General features: G+C 49.0%; 1 long non-coding RNA gene across 2 annotated transcripts; it reads right to left on the bottom strand.

Moving 5' to 3' along the window:
• Window positions 1–4786: 4786 nt before the first annotated feature.
• On the bottom strand, window positions 4787–9153 carry LOC148004763 (uncharacterized). 2 transcript variants are annotated; one of them, XR_015625485.1, is made up of 3 exons: window positions 8375–8434; window positions 5762–7781; window positions 4787–5416 (listed from the first exon to the last, which is right to left on the bottom strand). It is a non-coding gene; the product is annotated as an uncharacterized LOC148004763 (long non-coding RNA). The 2 variants fall into 2 exon arrangements; XR_015625486.1 differs by lacking the exon at window positions 5762–7781 and having other exon boundaries at window positions 8375–9153.
• Window positions 9154–11342: the final 2189 nt, after the last annotated feature.

Genomic DNA, 11342 nt, shown 5'->3' with positions numbered 1-11342 from the left:
GAGTAAAGTCTGCCTTGTTTGGTGGCTTTTTTCTTTTCCATTCTGAACATAGTTGCTTTACTATGATTGTGTGCCTTAAGTGATTTGTATTCATTTTCTGTCGTTACTGTTACAGAATGCCACAAACTTAGCTTAAAATGACACTAGTTATTTTCTTCTATTTCCAGGCATTGGGAATTCTGGATCAATAGAGCAGCAGGCCTGCGTTCCTTTGCAGACCCTTGGTGGTGGGGTGCATTTCCTTGCTTTTACCAGATGCTAAAGTCGACCTTTGGTTTGTGACACTTTGGCTGGTATGGCTTCTGTCTCTGCTTGCTGTCACATCCCTGCCTCTAAATGGGACCTTCTCACTCCCTTCATTTAAAGGCGTGGCTCCACCTGGATAATCCCTGGTAGCCCTCAATCTTAGAATCCTTCAACTAGTATGTGGGCATCTCGGGGGAGGGACATGGGTCTGCCTGTGAATTAAGCTTCTCGCCTTTGCTCCTGGGACTGTGTCCATTCAGTGAGGCATTTTGATAATTTGTCATGTAGATTTCTCCCAGTCTATCCTGACAGCCCTGGGAGGGAGTTATGCAGATCCTCTGACAGGCAAACAGGGAGAACAGCCACAAGGAGGTAACAAACCGCACCCTTCCCTCCTCTCCATTCTTGCCCTTATCTTTCTTATGCCCCTTACCTGAGACAAAAGTTTGGCAGCCTACAACCAAGCAAGGTTCCCTGCTGATGAATGGGCTCAGTGAATTCAAGGCTGGATTAGAGCATATTTACACAACAGTTGCAGGCCAATCAGCCATCCTGTCTTTCTTCAAACTGACCAACTCTAAATTAGGGAAGGAAGACCCTTCGGAGACTTAAAAACCTCATCCCTCAAGAAGACTTCAGCTTCCCAAGCACCACCTGCTTTGTGGAGACGCTTTTTCTCTGTGTGCCTACTGTGTGCGTTCCCTCATCTCTGTGTGCCTACTGTGTGCATTCCCTCATCTCTGTGTGCCTACTGTGTACATTCCCTCATCTCTGTGTGCCTACTTTGTGCATTCCCTCATCTCTGTGTGCCTACTGTGTGCGTTCCCTCATCTCTGTGTGCCTACTGTGTGCGTTCCCTCATCTCTGTGTGCCTACTGTGTACATTCCCTCATCTCTGTGTGCCTACTTTGTGCGTTCCCTCATCTCTGTGTGCCTACTGTGTACATTCCCTCATCTCTGTGTGCCTACTTTGCGCATTCCCTCATCTCTGTGTGCCTACTGCGTGCGTTCCCTCATCTGTGTGCCTACTGTGCACATTCCCTCATCACTGTGTGCCTACTTTTTGCGTTCCCTCATCTCTGTGTGCCTACTGTGCACATTCCCTCATCACTGTGTGCCTACTATGCACGTTCCCTCATCTCTGTGTGCCTACTGTGTGTGTTCCCTCATCCCAGCAAAAGGTTTTCTTTAACTGCTCATTCTTTTGACTCCTCTTGGCTGTGTTCTCCATTTCTCTGAAGCTACTTGTCACACTTTTTCCTGCCTTTAAACTTTCACTGGCAGAGAAAACAAATCCAACCAAGACCCCTACATGGTAGTACTTGGACCTCCTAAAATGACTTTGTGTGTACATGGTTCATGTACATGTATGTTTGTGTGGGTACATGTATGTATGTGTGTATATCGAGGCCAGAGTATCAGAATATCAGGCCAGAGACTGAGTATCTCTGTCAATCACTCTATATTTGAATTAATGAGGCACAATTTCTTATTAAACCTGGACTTACTGATTCTGTTAGTTAACTAGCTATCTAGCTTCCTTCAGGGACACCCCCCAAGTCCCCACCCCCACCCCATCTCGCCTTCTGAACGCTGAGAATTCAGGCCGGCTACCACACAGCCTTGGCTTTTGTATGGTGCTGGAGATCCCAATTCTGGTCCTCACCTTTGAATGCCACGCTCTTTAGCAGAGCACCATCTCGCCCATCTCTAAACGACTTTTAGAAGTTTATACACATTGTTATCCTATACTATAGAATGTGTGAGTGTGTGCGTGCATGAGCATGTGCGCATGTGTGTGCGTGTGTGTCTGTGTCTGTGTGTCTGTCTGTGTCTGTGTCTGTGTCTGTGTGTCTGTGTCTGTGTGTCTGTGTGTCTGTGTCTGTGTGTCTGTGTGTCTGTGTCTGTGTGTCTGTGTGTCTGTGTCTGTGTCTGTCTGTCTGTGTCTGTGTCTGTGTGTCTGTCTGTGTCTGTGTCTGTGTCTGTGTGTCTGTGTCTGTGTCTGTGTGTCTGTGTCTGTGTCTGTGTGTCTGTGTCTGTGTGTCTGTGTCTGTGTCTGTGTGTCTGTGTCTGTGTGTCTGTGTCTGTGTGTCTGTGTGTCTGTGTCTGTGTGTCTGTGTCTGTGTGTCTGTGTCTGTGTCTGTGTCTGTGTGTCTGTGTCTGTGTCTGTGTCTGTGTGTCTGTGTCTGTGTGTCTGTGTCTGTGTCTGTGTGTCTGTGTCTGTGTATTTAGAGGTCAGAGGAGGATCTCAGGCATCCTGAGCTATCACTCTCCATCTTATTCCCTGACGTGGTGTCTCTCACCAAATCTAAGATGGTGACCCCACAATTGTTTCTCCCTATTCTCCAGAGCTGGGGTTGCAGACTCAGCCTGGGTTGCAGCAGCCAGATTTTCTATGGACACTGGGAATCCCAACTCAGGTCCTCGTGCCTCAGGGCAGCATCCTTACCCCACTGAACCATCTCTACAGCCCCTGTTTGGGTTTTGAGGAACGCTGTATCCTGTAGATAGCTTCGTCACCCCAGAAGTATGCTTGCTATCTTTACGCTTTGGCCTTTCCAGAATGTCATACCACTGATGGCACAAGCTACCACCTTTCAGATCAGCATCTTTCATTTAACAGCGTGGCTTTGGGTGGCTCCGCATCTTGTTTCCTTGTCATATTTCCCTACATAGTCATATTATGGATATATTATTATTATATATATTATTATGGATTCATTTATCCACTCAGCTAACAAAGGACATCATGTTTGCCTCTAGTTTCTGGAGAATGACAAAGACACAGTGGACAATCTTCTGGTCCATTTTAAAGTTGGGTGCTTGTTTGTTTGGTTGTTTTTTTTTTTTTTTTTCTTTAAATTGTCTACTAATGGTAAAGACTGAAATGTCGGGTATTTTTGTTCTTAATATAAGACTTTATGAACTCATGGTATAAGCAGGTACAGCAAAACCACTGACTCTCCCTGCCTCTGGGGATTGTTGACTGATAGATGTTGTCCATAGATGGGGGCTCGGAATCCACGTATGGTAAATGATACTGGGAACAGCTGCAGAGAGAGAGATACACTTTACTTGGGGTGGTTCAAAGCTTATATTATTTTAGGGACAAGGGGTAGGAACATCCAAGATGGGCAAAGGTCATTGGCTGAAGGCATAAGGAACCAAAATGCCTCAGTAGTATGGGGAAGTATTTCAGGAATCTCAAGTGTTAACTGAATGGGTTTCTATCAGGAGAAAAGAAGTTAAACTCTTAATCTTAACCAAGGCCACTTGACATTCTGCAGGTAGAGGCATGTGTGTGTGGGGAGGGTGTTTAATTCCCCAGACAAGGTCAGAGAAGGGGAAGCCCTGCCAATGAAGGGAGTCCTCCATACTGCACGGAGCCCTGGAAGGCTACCTGGACAATGGTGGGCTTCAACCTTAGTGAACAGGACAACGCTGGACAGCTCAGTGGGTGGAAAGGAAACTTAGTTTGGGGAACTAAACTGCCAGACTGTCTCTCAGGGGAGCAGAGAGCATCAATCAGGTGGCATGGAAAGTCTTGTCAGTTTTAAGGGGACAGGTAAGATAGGGGGAAGGGGTGTGGTGGAGGGCGTGCAGGCCTGGGCTTTAGCAGGGGCACTTTGGTCTATAGCAGGCTGTTCACGAACTAGATGCCCTTGTGAAGGTAGTTGACCACTGTGGGTGGATAAAGGAAGTGATAGTTTTTCTGGTAAACAGAAATTTGGCTTCTTTCTGTTTACCTACTAACCATCCTTCTGTTTATCCTGCCAGGGTCCTTCTGTTTAGGACACTGTCCCAAAGCACTACCCTTTGGAGGACCTACTTTGCACCTAACACGTGGCAGGAAGAAATGAAACATTTTCTCACAGAGGAGTTGTCAGGGACTGCCTTTCTAGAATTCATATCCTTATTGGGTTGTAGAACCTCCTCAGAGGTCCACAGCGAGGCCATAGAGGATAGCGAGTCCTTGACACACTGACACAGGAGTCTTCACAAGGTATGAGGGACCGTGTGCACCTATAATTGTAATTACTTGGGATGTTGAGGCAGGAGGACAGTGAATTAGAGCCCAGTTTGATCTAGTTGAAAAGCTCTCAGGGAGAACTTTCCCTCGGGATGGAGACCCTCCAACTCCAAAGACCAGACCGAGACACCACAGGATGCAATCAGCAAGAGGATTTGGTTTATTGTCGGGATACACAGGCACAGGCACCTGCGGGCGCTTCAGTCACTCGGGGGACTGGCGCGCCCCACGGAACCAAGGATGGGCTTTTATAGGATTTTGGGGAGCAGAAGCAAGCATACAGAAGCAGATGCATGGTTACAGGGATATAATTGGTGAATTCTAATATGGCAAGGGTTTAGCCCGGGGGCAAGTTTCCTAGCTACCTTCCTGAAACATAACGACTGACTCGGCCCCCCAAGGGTTCAGCCCGGGGGCAAGTTTCTTAGCTACCTTCTTGGAACATAACGGCTGACTCGGCCCCCCACCAGGGTGTGGGACCTCTCCCGGGGCTTTTTTCATTGTCAGGTGTTCAACCGAAGTCGTCCTGTTGCCAGGCCTTCAACCAAACACATCCTGCTTGGCAGCCGCTGTGTACTCAGTGTTCTAACCTTTCCCTGAACCAGTCATCTTAAGTACAGCCTTGCAAAATGGCGTTACTGCTGCTAAGCTGGGGTCTTTCATTCCCCCATTTTTTTGCTAACTTTGAGTGAAATCTTTCACTCGACTTGGTCAAGAAATTTCTGTCTGGTGGGGGCTTATTCCCTCACTGACTCTAGGCCACAAAAGGGCTAGGAGGAGCCACGTAGGAGTTTTAACTTTAAGGGGTTTGGAGTGCACTGAACTCTCCATGTCTGGGGTGTAGTGTTGTGATTAGTCAATTCCTCAGACCGGACTGCCTTGACGTGTGGTGCGTGGATCTAAGCCGCGACTCCGTCTACCTTTAGGGCGGTCGGGGTAGTCAGGAGGACGGTGTAGGGTCCTTTTCACCGTGGCTCGAGATTCTTGGTCTGGTGTCTGTGCACCCACACGGTGTCTCCAATCTGGAACGGGTGTGGCACCACCGGATGCTCAAGCTTGTCCTGGTAAGCAGTGGCCAAAGGTCTCCAGACGTCTCTCTGCACAATCTGTAGGGCCTGTAAATGGGCCCTCAGAGAAGGGCTGTCAGCAAAATCAGCAATGTTTGAATCAAAGAAATGGACAAATGGGGGTGGTGTTCCATATATTATTTCAAAAGGAGTTAGACCATGGGGGCCCGGGGTATTCCGGGCCCGATATAGAACTAGGGGAAGGAGGGCCACCCAATCCTTTGAGCCAGTTGCAAGCGTAAGTTTGGATAAAGTCTCCTTAATTGTTCTATTCATGCGTTCTACCTGACCTGAACTCTGGGGTCTATAGGCACAATGTAATTTCCAATCAATCCCCAGCAATTTGGCCACCAACTGACTTACTTGGGAGGCGAAAGCGGGCCCGTTGTCCGACCCCAACGCTTGAGGCATGTCATACCTGGGAAAGATTTCCTCGAGGAGCTTCTTGGTGACCATTTTTGTAGTCTCGTGCTTTGTGGGGAAGGCTTTGACCCATCCTGAGAAGGTGTCTACAAACACTAGGAGATACTTGTATCCATATATACCTGGTTTAATTTCAGTAAAATCAATTTCTCAATGGATGTCGGGACGGTGTCCCCTAGGACGAACTCCTTGTCCAATCATGGTCCTTCCCAGGTTAACCTGAGCGCACGCTTTGTAACTCTCAGTCACCTTTTGTATCGCTTTGTCCCAATTAAAAAAAAACACAGATTTATCTCTTCCCAATCTAGTAAGGTTTTTATCTTCTTATGTAAAAAGGAGATCAATTCAAAAGTCCTTTGTAGACCCACTGTTTTAGTTGAGGGTGGTAGATGGCCCCCATTTTTTTCTAGGAGCTCTATGTCCTCATGGGCATAAACCCAACTGGTTTGTCCCACTGGTGGGGGCGTGGGTTGGTCTGGGCTATTTAAGGGCAAGATTTGTTTGTTCATGGCCGCTTCTCACGCCGTGGCATCGGCCAGCCGGTTTCTTCGTGCCTCTGGGTTGTGTCCTTTCTGGTGTCCTGGACAATGTATAATACTCAGTCTTTTGGGCAAGAATAGGGCTTCTAAGAGGGCCAGAATTTTAGCCTTATTTTTAATATCTTTACCCTCAGATGTGAGCAGCCCCCGCCTCCGGTAGATCTCCCCGTGGATGTGTGCCGTGGCAAAGGCATAACGGCTGTCTGTATATATATTTAGCCTCTTACCTTTTGTCATCTTGAGCACCTGAGTCAAGGCGATGAGTTCAGCCCGTTGTGCGGAGGTACCAGCAGGCAGGGCTTTCGCCCAAATCACTTTGTCCTCCGTAGTGACCGCAGCTCCAGCCTTTCGCTCTCCCTCTGCCAAGAAGCTGTTGTCATCCGTGTACCATGTGTGGTCAGCATTCTGAAGAGGCTGGTCCGATAGGTCCGGCCTGGTTCCATGTACTTCTGCGAGGATTTGTAGGCAGTCATGCTGTTTTGTCTCCTCTGGTAGAGGAAGCAAGGTGGCAGGATTGAGGGCGACTACGGGCCCAAACTGAACCTGTTCTGCATCCAGTAACAAGGCTTGGTAGTGGGTCATGTGGGAATTAGAGAGCCAGCGGTCTGGGGGCTGCTTTACCAAGGCCTCCACTGCGTGGGGTGTTAGGATGGTGAGTGGCTGTCCCAAAGTCAATTTTTCAGCATCCTTGATCAGGACAGCAATAGCAGCCACCATCCTTAGGCACGGTGGCCAGCCGGAGGCCACAGGGTCCAATTTCTTAGACAGGTAGGCCACAGGGCGTTTCTAGGGTCCCAACCTTTGTGTTAGGACCCTTTAGCATACCCCTGTTTCTCATCGATGAACAGTTACTGAGCAAATTGTAAGGGTTTGGAACAGTCGGATGAATATCTTCTATCCTCTTGTTGACCTTTCTCAAGTCTTGTACTGGCCTATAATCTCCAGTGCCGGGTTTCTTAACAGGCAGAAGAGGCGTATTTCAAGGCGACCGGCAGGGGATTAGGATGTCTTGATCTAGAAGCCTCGTAATGTGAGGCCTTATACCTTGATAAGCTTCATATGACAGGGGGTATTGTTTTATGGAGACTGGAGTTGTAATTAAGGGGGGCTGTTGGAGCGCCAACCCCATCCCACCAGTCTCTGTCCAAGCCAGTGTCCTGTCCCGGTTCATAGGGTTAGAACTTGAAGGGGAGTTCCGTGGGGGCCAGTTATTTGGGCCCCTCCTTCCTCAAAATGAATTTGTGCTTTTAGTTTGGTGAGCAGATCACGGCCCAGCAGAGGGTACGGGCAGTCCGGAACATGTAAGAAGGAATGGGTCACCTTACCGGTAGCCAGCTGAACCCGGCGGTCTGTAGTCCATCGGTATTGTTTCTCACCAGTAGCTCTTTGTACCCAGGCCGTCCGGTCGCTGAGTTGTCCTGAAGCTTGGGTGAGGACTGAATGCTGGGCTCCTGTGTCTACCAGGAAAGTAACCGGCTGCCCCCCAACTTTAAGCGTTACCCTGGGCTCAGGGGGGGCTCCTGGCCCTGACCTCCCTAATCTTTATCTAGAGCCAAGAGGGAGGTTCGTGGTCGAGGCTTTCGGGGTCCGCCAGGCTTCTTGGGGCACTCTCTGGCCCAGTGCCCTTTCTCTTTGTAATAGGCACATTGATCTTTATCCAGCTTCAGCCCCTTTCGAGCTCCCCCCTATCTCCCTTCCTTTCTTGGCCCTGAACTACGGCGGCCAAGATTCGACTCAATTCTCTCTCTTATTAAAAATCTTTTCAGCTTCTTTAAGTAAATCCTGTAATGTATAGCCCTGCAAATTTTCTAACCTCTGTAACTTAGTCCTGATATCTGGAGCAGCCTGCCAGATGAAGGACATAGAGACACTCGTCATTTGTCCTGGGTCATCTGGGTCATAGGGAGTGTACATACGGTAGGCCTCCTTAAGTCTCTCTAGAAAGGCGGAGGGAGTTTCCCCTGCTTCCTGTAATACCTGTTTTACCTGAGCCAAATTAGTAGGGCATCGTATAGCCCCTTGGAGACCCGCTAGAAGCAACTGGCGATAAAGGCGTAGGTGTCCCTTACCTTCAGCTGTATTAAAATCCCAGTTTGGTCCTCAGGCAGCTGGGTGGGACGCCCATCATCTCCCAGAACATGTTTTCTGGCCTCTAGGAACACTCCTTGTTTTTTTTTTTTCTGAGGTTAAGAGGGCCTGTAAGAGCTGTTGGCAGTCATCCCAAGTAGGCTGGTGGGTAAGTAAAACAGATTCTATTAGGTCGGTGAGTGCCACCGGATCTTTGGAGAAAGAAGGGTTGTGTTGTTTCCAATTGTAAATGTCAGCTGCTGAAAACGGCCAGTATTGGGTCTGGCCACCGGTTCCCTGTCTAAGTGGGAAAGCCTGGGAGGTTGAATCTGGCATCACCTCGCGCTTATTGCGCAATCTCCCTGCGACAGGGGAGAAACCCTTATCAGACTGTGGCCCGGCAACTGATCTGGCCGGCGGCTCTGCCTCCTCCGTTTTAGCCGGGCCTGTCAGAGAGAAGATCTATGAGAGGGGAGTTTGGGTCTGCCGGGAGGACAGGTTTTTTTAGAAGGCTCTGATTTCACAAAGGTAGAGAGAGGAAGACGTGGCCAGCAGACCGGGCGGGGCCGAGGGGACAGGCTGGGGGTTGAGGGGAGGCCAATTCGGGTCCACGAAGGGTTCCGCCCGGGGGGGGGGTTAAGGCGAGACTCTCTCAAGTGATAATATAAGAAACCTGGTCAGGATGTCCGTGGACGACCCGATCTTTAACCTGTAAAATAATGATCTTATTAAATGTGCCATTCACTGGCCATCCTGCTCCGAAAGTGGGCCACTCGGATGTGTAGAGAGTCTGCCCTTTTCCTTTTTTTTTTTTTTTTTTAACCTCGACGGACTGGTTGTGTGTCCGGTCGTGGACGTCTTTCTAATGATCAAGAGTGAGACTTAGGGGCGTTGTTAGGGACTGTCCCATGTTAGTTCTAAGGAAGATTAGAACACAGAGAAAACAAACAACACCAACAGTCAAACAAACAACAGACAGGCGTGCTGCACGGCTTTGGTACCAAACTGAAAGCAAAAAGTCAGATGGAGGTGGCAAAGGTCCGGGGCCCTCTGAAAGCCAAAAATACAGACAGAGGTGCCGTTAGTCCGGATCTTTCTCCTCTCCCAGATTGGGCCCCGAAAAGTCGGGCCCCTAACACCCTTGGAACGTCTTCCAGGGCTGCGGGGCGAGAAGTCCGAGCTCGTCAGCTCCTTCTTCGTCCCGCCCAAATTCCAAACAACCTGGCTGAGCGCTCACAGAACAGACCTGGCTGAGCGCTCACAGAACAGACCTGGCTGAGCGCTCACAGAACAGACCTGGCTGAGCGCTCACAGAACAGACCTGGCTGAGCGCTCACAGAACAGACAGAATAAGGCAGAACGAGACAAAATCAGACAGACAGACAGACGCCGGCCGGCTTACCTCCCAGTGGGTGGTCGGTGGTCCCTGGGTGGAGGATCTCCATTCCCGGCCAACGCACCAAATGAAAAGCTCTCAGGGAGAACTTTCCCTCGGGATGGAGACCCTCCAACTCCAAAGACCAGACCGAGACACCACAGGATGCAATCAGCAAGAGGATTTGGTTTATTGTCGGGATACACAGGCACAGGCACCTGCGGGCGCTTCAGTCACTCGGGGGACTGGCGCGCCCCACGGAACCAAGGATGGGCTTTTATAGGATTTTGGGGAGCAGAAGCAAGCATACAGAAGCAGATGCATGGTTACAGGGATATAATTGGTGAATTCTAATATGGCAAGGGTTTAGCCCGGGGGCAAGTTTCCTAGCTACCTTCCTGAAACATAACGACTGACTCGGCCCCCCAAGGGTTCAGCCCGGGGGCAAGTTTCTTAGCTACCTTCTTGGAACATAACGGCTGACTCGGCCCCCCACCAGGGTGTGGGACCTCTCCCGGGGCTTTTTTCATTGTCAGGTGTTCAACCGAAGTCGTCCTGTTGCCAGGCCTTCAACCAAACACATCCTGCTTGGCAGCCGCTGTGTACTCAGTGTTCTAACCTTTCCCTGAACCAGTCATCTTAAGTACAGCCTTGCAAAATGGCGTTACTGCTGCTAAGCTGGGGTCTTTCATAGTGACACACAATTCCCTTAAAGCAAACAAAACCCAAGCCGTCCTGGTTAGTATTAACTGGACAGAATCTAGAATCACCCAGGATAAGTGTCCCTGGGAGATGCGTCACCTAGGTTAGTCAGGGTGGAAAGAACCCCCTTCACTGCATGTGGCACCATTCTGTGGGCTGCAGGCCTGGGCTGAGTGAAAAGGAGAAAATAAATCCATCGCTCACTGCTTCAGCTGTGGACGCCATATAAGCCGCTGTTTCAGGATCCTGCTTCAGACTTCCCCACCATGACTGACTGCATACTTAGCTGTGAGGTAAAACCATGACTTCTTCCTTCTCTTGCCTTTGCTTTTTGTCAGGGATCTTATTGTAACAACAAGTAACCCATGCACAAGCATCAAACAAGGGGAACCTCCTTCGGAGATACAACCTAATCGCCCTCCAGTGGTTTGCTTTGATGACTCTGGCTGTTACTTTCTTACTATGTAGCCTTCCTTAGGCTGCCAGCTGCTCTCAAGTGTCTTTTGTCCAAACAACATGGGCTCCCCTTTCTCCTGTTGCTCTCAGAACTCAATGGTGGATCTGTGCTGGCTCCTTACTATCTCCCTCAGACAATCTTGACCTCACACAGTTGACAAATGGAAACTACAGCTCTTGTCCCTAATCACTATGCCATGAAAATCTGAGTTGTTCCAGAAAGTCTGGGGTGTTCATTGTATCTATAAAGCTATTTCAATGAAAATGGCTTTAATAACTGTACACACATTTTGAAAGAACGAAGTGTCTGTGTGGCTATAATTTGTTTCCACAAACATGGTGATCATTTTCTTTCTAAAGAGATATTAATATGAAAGTTGTTAGTAAAAATGGTTTTAATGCTGAACGTTTGTTGTGATACTTTCTATAGTCTATCT

This window comes from Rattus norvegicus, chromosome 7, assembly GCF_021556685.1.
Source record: "Rattus norvegicus strain SHRSP/BbbUtx chromosome 7, alternate assembly SHRSP_T2T, whole genome shotgun sequence".
Classification (NCBI taxonomy): domain Eukaryota; kingdom Metazoa; phylum Chordata; class Mammalia; order Rodentia; family Muridae; genus Rattus; species Rattus norvegicus.
The sequence above is the reverse complement of the archived record's forward strand: the minus strand, read 5'-3'. Positions and strand labels throughout refer to the sequence as shown.